Here is a 14,723-nt window from a genome sequence, read left to right as displayed (position 1 = left end):
ACTACTGTGTATGACTGTAGTTAGATAATAAGCAGCAAACAACAAGAGCTTTAATATGACATGCCTGAATGAGGTGTGTATTACTATGTGTTGGTGGGGCTTAAAGAAGGAATTTCCACAAGAACTGTAAAAGTGGTCTAAAGGCCCATGAATTAATTCATTATTTTAAAAATCAAAATTTCATTGTTGTGATGGGGGTGTGTATATCACATTGTGGTTTTGCAGGGAAACTGTAGCCCAGTTTTCTCATGTCTCATTTCTCCTTTTTGAACAGAACCTCCCACAGTGCACCATGGAATATGACTTTGTATTACAATTCTCTTTTCTCTTAGCCTCCAGCTGGGAGCATGACTAATAGAGAAGAACCAGAGCACAGTGCATCAAAATATCATTGCAGAAGGAAAATATTTCCTCCTGCTTTAGGATTTTTCCCAAATGCTGAATTTTTAAATGAAGACTCTAAAATGAAGAAGCCAAACATTTTCCTTTGAGTAAAGTTCTTCTATTATTTCTAAATTGCCTCTAATACCCGTCTCTTTCCAAAGACAAAACATAGACTCTGAGATAATTTTTATTTTTCAAGGTGATGTATCTTGAACACAAGTGCAAAACAAGCTCATGCAGTGGGTTTACTGCATGAAGTCAGAAGGTCACTGAATGAAAACACTGAACTGTCTCTTCTATCAAGTGTGCATATATACATGGGGTGGGTCTAGAGTCCTAAAATATAAAGAAGGCCATTATATTTTCTAAAAAGTGAAATTGTTAAGGTGTAGCAAGAGTACAGGACAATGACTCTGAGGGTAGAAATCATGAGGCCTGGGATTACTCTGTTTCAGACTGCCTCAACATCATCAAAATTCCTCCTCTGCAAAATGGGAGTAGCATGGGAGCACTGGGAGGCCAGCTTCAAATCTGTGAGACACTTATCTAACACAGTAATAGAAATACTAAAAATACAAGGAATTTACCGACTGCTTCAACCTCACAAGAACAATAAGAAATTAGTTAGAGCCTCTTACAGGAAAAGCAAGGGGTCTTGGCTTTTTCTTTACATATTTTCACCTTTTTCAACTTTCACCTTTATACCTTTGACAGAAATGGGACTAGATGCTAAGCTGTGGTAGTCATCACATAGAAATCCATGTCATTAAACCAGGTCATAATTCAGGCCCTGCACTGTGGAGGGATAGAATGTAGGAGAATAGTGCAGAAGGCAATCTTACCCCTGAGGAGTTGCAGCTGTGCTAATCACCAAAGATTAGGTACAGGCCTGCCCTTGACAGGCCACAGCTGGGTCCAATAAGAAGCAGAGTGCTACAAAAGGGTGGGTTAGCTGGGTGAGGAGAGCGTTGGAGTTTGTTGGCTGTGCTGTGAGGACCTACATGTGAGAAATCACTGAGAAGGTATGGGAACATTTGCAATAAAATGCCAACACTGCCCATGAAAAAAGGCTGTTCTGGAGGACTTCAAGTTCAGGATTTCTGTCTCCTACAGTGATGTAGTAGTACATCTTGCCAAAGTTCCAGCATAAACACCTATATTGGTTGTGTTATCAGTTTGCTTTCAGAAACAGCATTGACTTGTCCTCTTTTATTCATAGTTTGATTTGGTAACAAAGTATTTGCCCTGCAGAGTTGAGATAACACTACATAAGCTGTGTTGTGGACAACAACCAACTGAATTGCAGATTAAGAACCTGAAATTTTGTGGTTTTAGGCATTCCACTTTTTCCTCCTGGATTAAAACATAAATTTCCTTCTTCCTCTGAGCTGGAGGGATTAAAGACACCACTGTTTTCTCTTTCCTTAACAGGGACTTCAACAACTAAAATATGTTGAGTCAGCTGAAGTTTCTAGTTTCTTTAATTAATAGAAAATATTTTCCTTGAATTTAGATGTTCCAGGGGCTACTGCTCCCTCTATTTACTGCTGAATACATTTCCCAGGACTAATTTTTTTATTCCTGGTCATACTTTGCCTTTACCTTTTGATGGTAAGCACCCATGACTTTCCTTGCCCCATGAACAGCACACCAGCATCTCGTGTGGCTCTTAGCCATGCAGTAAGTGTTGCTGATCACAGGGGAGGCAGATGCAGGTGGGGCTCCAGGGTATGTCCCAGGAGGGCAGCTGTGTCTGCTTGTGCACCCACAGTGGGATGGAGAGGGCCTGATACAGCTGTGCAGTGTAGAAATGTTCAGGTTACCAGCAGCCCCCGTGTCACCATATTTCTCTTCACAGAGAAAAGCAAGGCACAATTCTTCCCGATAATGTTTCTGGGTTTCACATTCTCTGAACCTCAGAGAACAAAAAAACAATTCTTATCTCATTTACTGCTCCTGTGTTTGCTCACAAGTGGAGTGCATCATGGAAGACTGTTTACCTGAAGGGAATTGATAATTGGATTCTGGTGTGAGTGATTTGGTTCACTGGCCAATTGAATCTGTGTGTGTGTCGGGACTGTTGGCTGACAGTCACGAGATGCTGGGCAGTGGAGTGCAGCTCAGTGCTTGGCAGAGTCAGTTTAGATGTAATGTAATATAGTATAGAATAATATAGTAATTAATTAGCCTTCTGATAAGATGGAATCCTCCTCATCATTCCTCCCCTTTGTTGGGGGTGAAAATATCACCTATACCCCCAGGCCAACACAGTCCCACGGGACGTAGCCCTGGCAACAAAGCACTTTGACTGCACTTTCACTGCTCACAAGGCACCTACACAAAAAAGAGTGAAGGCTGGTGGCTCTGTATCATCTATCCTGTTTCTCTTTCTCAGTATATTTTATTTTCTCTCTCTCTGATCCTGGCTTAATCTCTTAATGCCTTGTTGTGGTTTACGTGCACCCACATTCCCACTGACAAATCCACGTTTGCAGGGAGGTGGACAAGCAGAGTTTACAAGCATGACTCAGGGCACACTTAAATACACTTAATAAGTTTTCTGCAACTGTGTTATGTGGATTGTTCTGCTGTGGTACAGAGAGATCAGACTCTAATCTGAGACATATTCTTAGCAAAGCTATTTCCTAGTCCTCCTCCAACTAGGGATCAATGGAAGGAGATGAGAGGTGTCAGCCACAGAGCTATACAGCTCCTCCTCAGCAGGCCAAGTGTAGCAATCACCCAGGTGACTGTGTAGTACATAATATGCATAATATTTATATCTTACCAAAATAAAACAGGTGAAGAAAGGCTTGGTTTCTGGCATTGGGGTATTTTTTGAGGGATAGAGATGAGGGAAGGAAGAATCAGCAAGAGACTAGAATACAGTTGATTGTGTATAAGCCATATGAGTCAGAGGAAAAAAATAGATTAAGAGATTTGTAAAATAACCTGATAATCTGTCTCTCTTTTTTTCACTGGAAAGTTTTGGAGACATTGTGATGGCTGAAGACCAGAATCAGAGCTGTCTTTTGACCCTGCACAGAGATGGAGTGCCAGCATCCAGAGGTGGGAGGTAGCTCCGGTGACAGAGTCCTGAAGCAGAGCCTCCTGCAGCACCATCAGGATGGCATGGCAGTGGGGCTCACCCCTCACATGGCAGATGAGCCACTGGAGTCTGTGTGTCTGCACCATGGCTGTTGGTTTGGTGACCCTGCTGGGACAGAGGAGGCAATATTAATAGATGCTGGCCAGAATCTGTAAATGTGGGGTGGTTTTTGTTGCTATCACCTGTGATAGTCTCAGTGGGCATATACTAATTCTGTTTTGGCAGAGCTTAACTACACTACAGCATATGTGAGCCCAAAACCAGGGAATGAGCCCCAGGTGCTGCCTGATCCCAGCTAACTAGTTTTACAAGGGCTTCTTGCATCCTCTCAGCTACTTAAGCAAGTGGCTATCTGCACCTCAGGATGGGATCAGGGTGCAGGCTCTGAATACAAAGGCTTTGTATGGTATATAAAACACAAACTCTACTGAAGGGCAAGCTCAAGTCAGGATGGAATGAGAACATGTCTTAAATGCCACCTAAATTCTAGCTTCTGTTCAGGCACTTTATTCAAACAAGGCTTAAATTCTTCAGTCTTCACATTTTCATCAGCTGGGAAGAAACAGCTGAGGAGTGGTGCTGCCTGTTCCATAATTGCAAATGTAAATCTTTCTTGGGATGATCGTTAAACTGTAGGTGTGTGATTCCTGAAGGAACATTGTGCCAGGCAAAACAAGGCCAGGCTGTTCAAGCATTCATCCCCTCGTGTCAGTGGTGAAACAGACTTCCCTGGTGGGAAACATGTGATTGATTAAGCCTAATTATCCCTTCTGGCTTCCAAGAACAGGCTTTAGGTTAATGCAAGAGGAGATACAGTCTCTGCCCCAATTCACAGCAAAGAGCACTTACCCACTGCAGTAACTGGCATGGTCTGTGACTGGCAATACTCATATTCTCTCTTGTTCCTCACACGTCTCAAATACACCATCATACCACAGGCACATCACCCCCTGGTATCGCCCTCTGACATGGCTGTTGTAGCACCACAAGGCAAATTATGTGTTTGTGCACTTCAAAGCCTTTCTTTCCATAGAAAATATTGCCTAAGAGTCAGAATTCTCTGGAATAGGCACACTTGGCCCCTCTCTTCTAGGGTCATTTCTTTCTCGTATATCAAAGCCAAGCTCAGATGAGGATTTGGAAACACTTCTGGGGAAAGGAGGGAAAGCATTTATTTTTTTGGGTGTCTGCCCTGGTCTTTTCTGCTCTTGGATAGCTGCACAATCTGATGGCTGTAGAGATGTTCTCCTGGGGCTAGGCAAAGGCCTGGGGTGCTGAATCGACTGCTCAACAGCTGATTTGAAAACAGACCTTAAAATAGTATTTCTGCCATTCCATTGGCTGCAAGCTTTCAGCCCTGTGTTGAACTGGACCAAGCAGAAGGAGCAAAATAAGCAGTACTGAAATTACTCTTCTGCCTCCTTCGTCCACCATATTACTCCTGTGTCCACAGCTTTGGGTGTTTCTATTTCCCTCTTCCTTCTTTATGGCTTTTTTTTTCCTGCTCTGTCCTTTCTCTCATCATTTCTGCAGCTCTCCCTTGAGGTGTTCACTTTCTTCTTTTGAAAGCCTGAAGTACCAGACAAGACTTGAGAGACTGGGAAAATGGAAAGAAGAATGATCCAAAATTAAAAAACTCAGAGGTAAAGAGGTATGGGACTTTTTCCTTAACTTCAGTGCAGACAGAGCCATCAAAGCATGAGTAAAACCAATATGGAGAGTGTGGAGAGTGCAGGCATCTTCAGCATTTCCCTGCCTCATGCTCTCTGCATTTCTACTCACTAGTCTGATCATAACCTGCTTCAGACCCATCTCCTGTCACACCACCAGCAATTAAAGTTCTTCTCAGTCTACATGTTCATTTCAAACTCACCCACTGGCTCCAGGGGGCTGCCTTCACCCCCTCTTACCATGTGCTCCTTCTACCTCAGGGAGAAAATTTATTTTTGTCCAATTGTTTATGTAAAGTCTTTATTTGCTAGAGGTCTTCCAGGACACAGACATATGCTCAAAATGTGGAATCTCAGAAATTTCTTCTCTTTCCTAATTTAGGCAGAAAAGAAAACCTTCTCTGTCACCTTAACCCTTTAGATACACTGAGCACTGAAGAAATGCTACCTTTTGGGAGGCATTATGCTGTCCCTCCAATTACAAAATCAGCCCCAGAGCTTGTCCAAGGGCATGTGGTGACCTGCCTCAGCTTTATCCTTCACTTTCCTCCCCCATGGCTCATCTACAGATTTGGAACACCACTAACACACTTGGCAAAGGAGTCAGGAGCTGGACTAGCTGGGGGTCCCCTCACCATGAGCATGGAAGCTGCCATGAATGTCTGCAGTTCTTCACATGCACAAGTACCATTATCTGCAAAAAGCGGCATGCTGGTGCTTTTTGAGACAAAAATAATTATGTCTAACAATATCTTAAACATTTGAATTACCACAACACCTCCCACTGAAGCCTCCAGCATAGCTCATCCTTTGGCTTAACTGAGAGCAGGACCCAGCCTGACACTTTTTTGAATGTTGACTTACACTTTTTGTTCTGAAAAACTGAGGTAAGCTGCCTGTGAAGCACAGTCTTTTCCTCCAGTTAGGAAATGATATGATTACTTCTGTTGGACATTATCTAGAAGTGTCAGAGTGACATGGCCTGGCTGACAAGAGTGTATCACCTCTAGCATGACAGTGAAACTGGGCTGGAAACTGATCTGGTGCCAGAGGACTTCTGCAGTAAGCCTGGAATAAGAAGAGGCAGAAAATCCAAAATCCTGAATACTTTCAGGAAAGAATATGGTCAGCTTAAAGATGGGATTTTTGTTTTTTTTTTTTTTTTTAATTGCAATAACAAGAAATTCAGGTTTGCAAAGAGCTCCCTTCTAGTCCTGCATTCCTTCTTGAGCACATTAATGATCTTACTTCAGTGTAGTGCAAAAAAAAAAAAAAAGAAAGCCAGCATATTCTCCTTTGCATCTCTTCTGCCCTTGGGGATTCTGGATTCAAGCACTTTTTGTGCAGGAATGGTACTAATAAACCTGCTTATTTGGCTTTAATCTAGTTCACAAGTGTGTCTGTGACTTTCCATTCCTGTACAACCAGTGGAGCCTTCAGCATCCCATTTGCTTCACTTTTCAGGTCTGACAAGCAGGAGCTGTGTGAGAAAGAAGGTGGCTGTCTCCTGCGAGTCCCTGGAGACCAGAGCAGCCTCAAACAACTGTAACAGCAAGAATGCACCCCACAGTGCCCACAGTTCCTCCTTCACAGGAAACAAAAACCGCATGAGGCTGCCACAAGGCTCACATTCAGCCCCAGCAAGGAAGACATGGGGATGGGAGGTGTGGGCACCATGAGCATAACGCAGGAGTCTTAGGAAATGCCTCTGAGCCACTTTGGTTATGAGAGAAGACAAATAATTTGAATTATAATACTGATTGACTCATTGTTTTAAATCAATGCCACCTAGTAGTAAAATTTTTTTCTGTGTCTTTTTTTTAATAAATAGAGTATACAAATAAGTATTTTAACAGCCTAAAGGGTTTCTGCCATTTTATTCAAAACTCAGCAATCAAATGCACCAAAATCAAGATTTTGTCCCAAACTCAATTTTTTTTTTAGAGCAATGGTAGGGTTTTATTCTTACTTATATTCTCTAAAAATCCCCTTGCACATTCACTGCTAGGTCTCTGAAAGCAGACTGATAAGGTGCTCACCTTTGTTGACAGGAGATAACCCAGGACTCACTGGTGAAGGTCACAGTGACAAAGCTGAGTGCTCAGCCCTTCCTCACAACAGAGGCATTGAGGCCAAGTCCCCTTGTCTTGAGACAGCCTCAGGGAGCACAAGACCAGGGCACAACCAAGCTCTCCCCTTTGATGGATATAGAGAATCCACTGAAATCATCCCACCAGAGCTGGAGAGATCAGTGCTGCACCCTCAGTTGGATCCTTGGAGGCAAATTACAACAAAGTTCATGACTTGTGGAAGATGTAGCACCTATTCCCACCAAACCTTGAACATTATCAGCTGGTACTACCATAAATGGGGTAAAAAATGCTTGGTACTTTGTGCTTTTCCAAGTCTATGTAAATATAGCAAACTACTACTTTTGCTAGATAGCAAAAGGCAAAAAAGATTGAATTCTACTGTGAGTTTTCTTTACATTCTTTTATACATTTATCTATTAACACAGTACATTAATTACCATTTTAACACAGAGAAACACAGATCACTGATCAATGACTTTGTGTTCTCTAAAAAATCACAAACTGTTCAGTTAGATAAACAAGACCTTATCCAGATGTTGATTTTTTTCTTTGATGGTAGTTACGATTTCATCAGATTGGTTTCCATGTTAAGTACCTAGTAGCTGATGAAGCACATTGTAATTCTGGTATTTGCCAACATGGTTATATTTCCTGGGTCTTTATCAAATACCTCAAAAGAGGAGAAGCATCTTACATTAGTTTGGTTTCAGTGGGATGGAGGATTTCAAGAAATTAAGGTCTCAAACTGTTTGCTAAGGGCTCTGGGAGCAACAATGCAATCAGTATTTTCAGTAATTACCTAATTTTTAACTCACTCATAGTTCTCTCCAGTTTGATCTTGTTCATCACTGTCTAAAAGTGGCCTCCAAATAAGGCTTGACCTCACCATAGTGGCCAGTGCCATGACTTCCTCATCTTTGCTGTGCTGTCAGACTCACAACCCCTGTGAAACAAAGGCTTCCTGCATTGCTGCCTCTCAGGCTCCTGTACATTTCTGCTTCATTCAGCATCACCAGCAGTGCAAAACCCCCGGCCTCCTTCTCTGTCAGGGCATGAAAGAAGATGAGAATTGGGGAAACCATTCAGAGAGCCCTGCAGAAAGCCTTAATGCATGAGACATGGGGAGCAAGGTGAGAACAGAAGCAGAGCCAGGATGGGTTGGAAACCCAGAGGTTTAGTTACACCCTCTCGAAGGGATGCCCTCTGCAGATGGATGAGTTTTTCAGATTTTTGAAGACTACAAAGACAGCAAATTGCTACATGGTATTACCCAAGAAGAGTAATAGTCTTCAGCACAAGTGGATTTGAGGGGGAGGTGATACCAGGGGCAGGTGGTGGTGTCAGATTTGCAGTGTGACAAAACCAAGCATTATGCCATTGGTATGGGAAATAAGTTTTTGAGGGGAAAAAAGGTAAACTTCACCTTTTTTTTGTTTTCAAAAATAGTCCCATTTTTTGTGGTGAAAACTCCATTTGTCAATGAATTTGTGATTTCTTGGAAAAACACCCAAACCCACTAAAACTAAAAATTTATATAAGATATAGCATTTCACATCTCAAAAAAATGAAGCACAAGTGGCTACAGAACAGGAAGCTGGTGCTTGGGCATTGCAGGAATAAGGAGTGAAGGAAGGAATTCTTAATCCTCCCTACCAGGTAGGCACCCTGCCCCTGGCTAGAATATTAAAATCACACAGGGTCTTTGCCAGAGTGATCCAAGGGAAATTTCCTCCCAGTCTCTACCAGCTGAGCAGACTAAAAGGGGCAGAGAAGCCAGCTCCAGCACAGAGGGCACTGGCACCAGTCCAGGCTGGTTCCTGCACCTGTGACAGGCTGGGGGCAGAGTAGGGCAACCTTGGATGTATTCAGCTTTCTGGGACGCCTGCCTGACAATGAGACACAGAGCCAGCACTATCCCTACACTGGAAAAAGTGTTGGTGTCAGGGGAAATCCATACTTACAGAGGAAACTGCATTCATTTCCAAACTTCAGAGTTGTAGAAGGAGAATAGCAGGAAAGAAACACTGACCCTTCCTGTAGGTTGGCAGGTCCACACATCCACATCCATTGCTCCATCTCTGATGGGATTTGTGGTGAATGTGGCAGATTAGAGGGTGAATGTGCAAAAACCTTCAGCGAGGAGAAACTTATGTGCAGCTGAAGTGCCAAAATCTCCCGTCTAAAGACTGGAGATCTTTTCTCCCTGTTTTCTCCCTGACTATTTTCTCCCTGCAGATCATCATTAGCAAAGCCTTTCACATCACCTCCAGCTCCCAGTCACCTATTCCTGTCCATTCCTTCCAAACCCAACTTTTTCTCCCAACTGTGCTTGCTGTTACAGGGATGTGGTGGGGGCCAAAAACTGCAAGAAGGGGGGGACCAGGTTTCACAGATTCACAGAATATCCTGAGTTGGAAAGAACCCACAAGGATCATCGAGTTCCACTCTCAAGCAAATATCCCACACAGGGACTGAACCCACAGGCTCTGTGTTATCAGTACCATGCTCTGAGCAGCTGAGCCAGTCCCAGGGTCAGGGTCCTCCTGCCCCAGCAGCAATGAGGCTGCTGATCCTGGCATGTGTGCCAGGAGCTCACGGCCACTGCTCTAGCACAAATACTCATAGAAATATGAGACAGGCAAGCACGTCTTCCTCGGGAACTGCCCACAGCAAGGGGATGGGGTGGTGCTTTGTGGAGCCACAGCCCTCCCTCCTGCTCGATTTGAGCCCGCTATGAGCCAGCAGCCACTGACAGGCACTATTTGTTCCTCCTCCTTCAGCAGTTGCACCACTGGAAGGATGCAAGTAAAGGAGGGAAAGTTCATTAGGAGCAGATGCAGAATCAGAGGTGCCAGCCAGACTGTGCAAGCACTTGGGAGTTAAAGATGGAGACAGGTGCCTGTGGAATTGGGAAGAGCTCTGGTTGCAGTTCTGTTCCCCCGTCAGCGTGCAGTACTCTTGTGTTATGGTACATTTAGGACATTCACCAATGCAAGCCATGGAGCAAGAGCACCCCCCTCACAGGGGTGCCCCTGGCTGTAGAGCCCCCAGACACCCTTCAGTGGGCAGCCAGAGCCAGTCCATCCCTGGAGACTGCCCAGCTTCTGCAGGCTGTGGGACCCCAAGGGAGGCCCAGGAGCCCAGCATGTCTCCTGTGGCACTGCTTCCCATGACCCAGTGGCCCTGTGGAACAATTGCATCAAGCTGCTTCTGTCCTGCATCCCAGGGGAGGGGGCAAATTTTGAGCACTGCAGGCAGCTGTGGGAGCCTGTGGGTTTGCAAATCCTCACACTTGTGTAGGCATGGCAGAGTCAGTTGTGCATGTTTCATGCACAGGACAGATGAGTTCCAGAGTGAGTGAATGACTGCCTGTTTTGGTTGGCCTGGCTGCACTTGTAAGCAAGCATCTTGTTAAGTGGTGAGAAATTAAGACAGCTGTACCTCTGTTAACCAAAAGCTGGAGGCAAAGCAGGAATTTCTAGCAGCACCTTTTCAAGCAAGGTCAGAACATGTTACAGATCTGTTCAAACACTAGTGCCAAGTTTTATGGGGCCAGTAAAATAGTTTGTATTACTTCAAGATTCAAAATGAGGATTGCAGATTACTCTTCCACTGCTTATAAACCCAGGTAAACTCCAGGAGTGTTCATGGGTGGACCAGGTCCAAACTTAGAAGAACTTTAGGATTTCCTTAATTTGTGGGCACCTTTTGTTTAATAAGCTGTCTTTAAGTTTTAAATAGCACTCTTTTTTATTTTCCTTTTAGACTGGATGTGTTTCTGCCGGGGCACCATGTGTTTCCCCTGCACAGTGGCTATTACCTTTCACAGATTTCCATCCCACAGATATTTTAATGAGGTTCTTTGCCAACACACTTGCTGCTGCCATCTTCTTTTAAAGCTTGACCATGGAAGATCAATGGATTAACACAGCCATCTCCAGAAACAGGAGAATGAGTGCCAATCTCTCCTGTGTCTGGAGGGGGTCTTTAGCTGGCCTGCATGGGGAGGAAGTGGTGCAGGAGTCCCATCTCCATCTTACCTTTGGTGAAACGTCTGTTTATATTCTCATTTGGCTGGGGAGAAAATTCAAGAGGATTCAACTACTCACCTGCTTGTTAGGATGCTGATGGGATTTGAATCCACTTTCTCTGAGGATGAGAATCTCATTCCCCTGCCCAAGGTGCAGGGCAGGGGTCTGAATGTCAGGTGGGAACATATCTGCATAGTGTGTCTGTGCTTAAAATGGAGCAACCCCAGCCCAGGTACCCCTCAGAGATGGGACTGTGCCAAGATCCTTCCCAGAAGGGAAGCCCAAAGGCACTCCCATAACTACAGCAACCAGTGGAGAGGGACAGTTGGGGAAAGCCATGGGAAAAAGAGAGATTAAAAACCAGAAAATAAAAGTTTTATTGCTGCTGCATATAAAAGAACGCCACAAAAATGTGTTAACAGAGCAGTTGCACAGCAGGGTTTTCCCATGTCTAAGGCATATGGAAACTCCATGAGTCTCTTCATGAGCGCACAAAGTTCTGACCCAGCTGTGGTGCTGCAGTACAGCCAAAGCTGTTCTGGCTTGTGAGGGAACCTCCCACCAAGGGGCTGAGCACTGCTGGCACTTGGCTGTTGCACTTCATTCATCCAGCAAGACATCTGCAACCTCACCATTCCAAGGTTTTCTGCTATGATGTCTTTTGAATGAAAACAAACTGTGAAGAACTGTTGATTCACACCATTTAAAACCACAGAACTATAAAAAGTTTTCTTCTATATGGAAAAAGTATCTTTTCAGAGAGGTAAATCCTGCTCTCCTCTCCTCCAGTGCCAGTGGGAATCTGGCCTACTATCACAGAAGCTATGAGCTGCAGCAAGAACAAAGGAATATTTAGAGATAGTTCTGCCTTTTCCATGCCTTCTCATTGGAGTGGAGATGTTATATCAAAACTCACATATTTAAACTTGAACACATCAAAAAAAGTCAATGTATCAGAAATCAAATTGTTCTTGTAAATAAATATATTCTGATCTGCAGTGTTCCATTTGCAGGGCTGTATTTTTAGCATACACCTTCACAACTTCAATTTTTAAATTTTTTTCATTGAGGGTTGGAATTATCTTTCAAGCCTTGCAGCTGAAGTACAATTTTCTCAGAGCTAAGAGGCAGGTGGGCTGTAACTGCTCCTAGGGACTCTGCTGTGGTTTTACCACTGTCCAAGGTTTGATTGTCTGAACTGCCAGCCCTCAGAACAACTCAGAAGCTCTGACATGCATCTCTTCAGGGCCAGAGTCACAAGTCAGGTTGCACCACCATGAATTGGCCTCACAAGAATCTAAATTATCTCCTACTGTCTAAATTATCTCCTTCTTGCAAGAGACAGGTAAGAACAGGTATAACCTGAAAAACTTTGGATACTTCCAAGTTCAATTAGTAAGAATTCTCTAGTCTGGAGCAAAAGCAAGGGCTGAGGTTGGAATGGCCACATTGACATATTCAGGAAGCTTTTCTCTTGATCAACATGAGCTCAGAAAAACTTGCTGCTCTGTTCCCAGGACCAAATCCTGCTCTGTTCTGATTTGACTAGCCCCCAGCTAACACACTTCATTGGAATTGACTGCCAGTACATCACAATGAGCCCTTCAACGGGCTCTAATCAAGACCCTTGATTATTAGAGAAGGCAAATTGTTTCTGTGAAGTCTTCCCTTGGAAGATCAGAACATACTTAACTCACTCTGATCTCTTCATGTTTTTACTCTGCATGTAAACTAACTGATTTATACTGGGAATATCTAGTAGTTCTACAGTAACTGTCCCTTCTCCCAGCTGTAAAGCAGGAAAATCAAGTCTCTTGATTCACTACACCACGTTGCTACATGAGGTGTGTCTGTCTCTTGGAAATGGAAAACACATGGTCAGACCCATGGGCTATTTCTCCAAAAAAGGGTGAGAGGATCTCTACTTTTGTCCACGGGGAAGTGTGCTTCTCTAGAGGTGAGCCAAGAGAGAGAACACTGCAGGGAACTGAGTCATTATGTGTCTGTATGCCACTCTGAGAAGAAAATGGAAGGAACAAAATTTAAAGACAGAACAATTTCTTTGTTCCTTCAAAGTGCATGCTCTCTTAGAAACTCCTGGGCTTCTCACAGTTAACAGCATCTGTTTCTTCATGATGCCCAGACTGTAAAGATTAGATGCAAGTGAGGCTTTGTCTCCCCACATTTAAACAGCTAGCTGAATCCAGACCTCAGAGAATAAGGGTATTATGTTTCCCAAGAAGAGTGTTTTTATGTGAAAACACATGCTACTGTATATAACACCCAGTGGAAATCTTCCTAAACCTACACAACACAAAGAGCCTGTGCTCTCCTTGACACAAGGTGGGTGTCTAATGATGCTAGAAGACAAACTAACTTTAGAGAATAAGCAGGGAGACACACTGGTACTTGAAGGAACACTGTGACAGAGAACCCCATCACTAAAGGGTCATAAAAAAGGTCATCAAGAAGTCTGTTCCTTGTCTTGTTTGTGAAACAAGAGCTGTACACCACAGCTGTGCAGAACTCAAGAACCACATGTGGAGATGTGCAGCCCTCCTCCCCTCAAGAGCAGCAGAGAGCACATGATCCTCAGGCACACAGCAGGGCTGTGCTGCTGCCTCAGGTCCCCTGCAGCAGCCCACACGTTACAGGCAATTAAAGGCACATTCTCTCTATTAGGTGAGCATGGGCCCCATCCAATTAAGTCTGACTAATGACAGCTAAGAACCATTATATGGAAACCCTGGATCAACAGGTTCTTTTTAAGAAGAGGGGATTAATAAAAAAAAAAAATCTCTGAAGACCAAATTCCCTGGATTGACAAATACTCCAGCTCTATCAAGAGAAACTAATCCACAAAGCAAGTCTCATGCTGCTTTGGACAAAGGACTGCTCACATGCTGAGCACTAGAAGCAAACAGAAATGTGTGCTGATTCACCTGACCTCTGTATACTCCACAAATTGGAACCTGATAAATTCCACTTATCTGTGCAAACCTCAGCTACACTGCCACTGAAAATACCAGTGCATGATACTGCACTGACAGCACTGCAAATTATTTACTATTCTCCAGAATCTGTCATGAGCCCCAAGAGTGGTTTCTCCATCAACTCTGCCCATTTTCATTTGGTAAACAGTGACATTTCCCCTGCTTTACAACTGAAGCTAAAATAGCATCTTTCATTTCAGAACTTTCTGAACTTTATCAGAAACGTGTTTTATGCAGCAAGCACCGGCACTGGGAACAAACTGAGGATATGAATAGGTGTGAAGAACCTACACAGGACCAACGAAAATTAGGCACCGAAACAATCATCTCCCCTTCAGGAGGAGATGATTCTTTGAGCAGATTACAAAATACCACAAATTGCAAAGCAACACACCCCCTTTAAAAAACAGATTTCCAAGAAAACAATTCAAACAGTATTAATT

At 43.7% G+C, this 14,723-nt stretch overlaps 1 long non-coding RNA gene across 2 annotated transcripts; it reads left to right on the top strand.

Annotated features, from left to right (window-relative positions):
• The first annotated feature begins 1,347 nt into the window (after window positions 1-1,347).
• Window positions 1,348-7,230, top strand: LOC132071770 (uncharacterized). 2 transcript variants are annotated; one of them, XR_009418191.1, is made up of 4 exons: window positions 1,348-1,406; window positions 3,371-3,453; window positions 5,063-5,144; window positions 6,628-7,230. It is a non-coding gene; the product is annotated as an uncharacterized LOC132071770 (long non-coding RNA). The 2 variants fall into 2 exon arrangements; XR_009418190.1 differs by lacking the exon at window positions 5,063-5,144 and having other exon boundaries at window positions 1,358-1,406.
• The last annotated feature ends 7,493 nt before the right edge of the window (window positions 7,231-14,723 follow it).

The sequence above is a fragment of the Ammospiza nelsoni genome, chromosome 3, assembly GCF_027579445.1.
Source record: "Ammospiza nelsoni isolate bAmmNel1 chromosome 3, bAmmNel1.pri, whole genome shotgun sequence".
Taxonomy (NCBI): Eukaryota; Metazoa; Chordata; class Aves; order Passeriformes; family Passerellidae; genus Ammospiza; species Ammospiza nelsoni.
The sequence above is the reverse complement of the archived record's forward strand: the minus strand, read 5'-3'. Positions and strand labels throughout refer to the sequence as shown.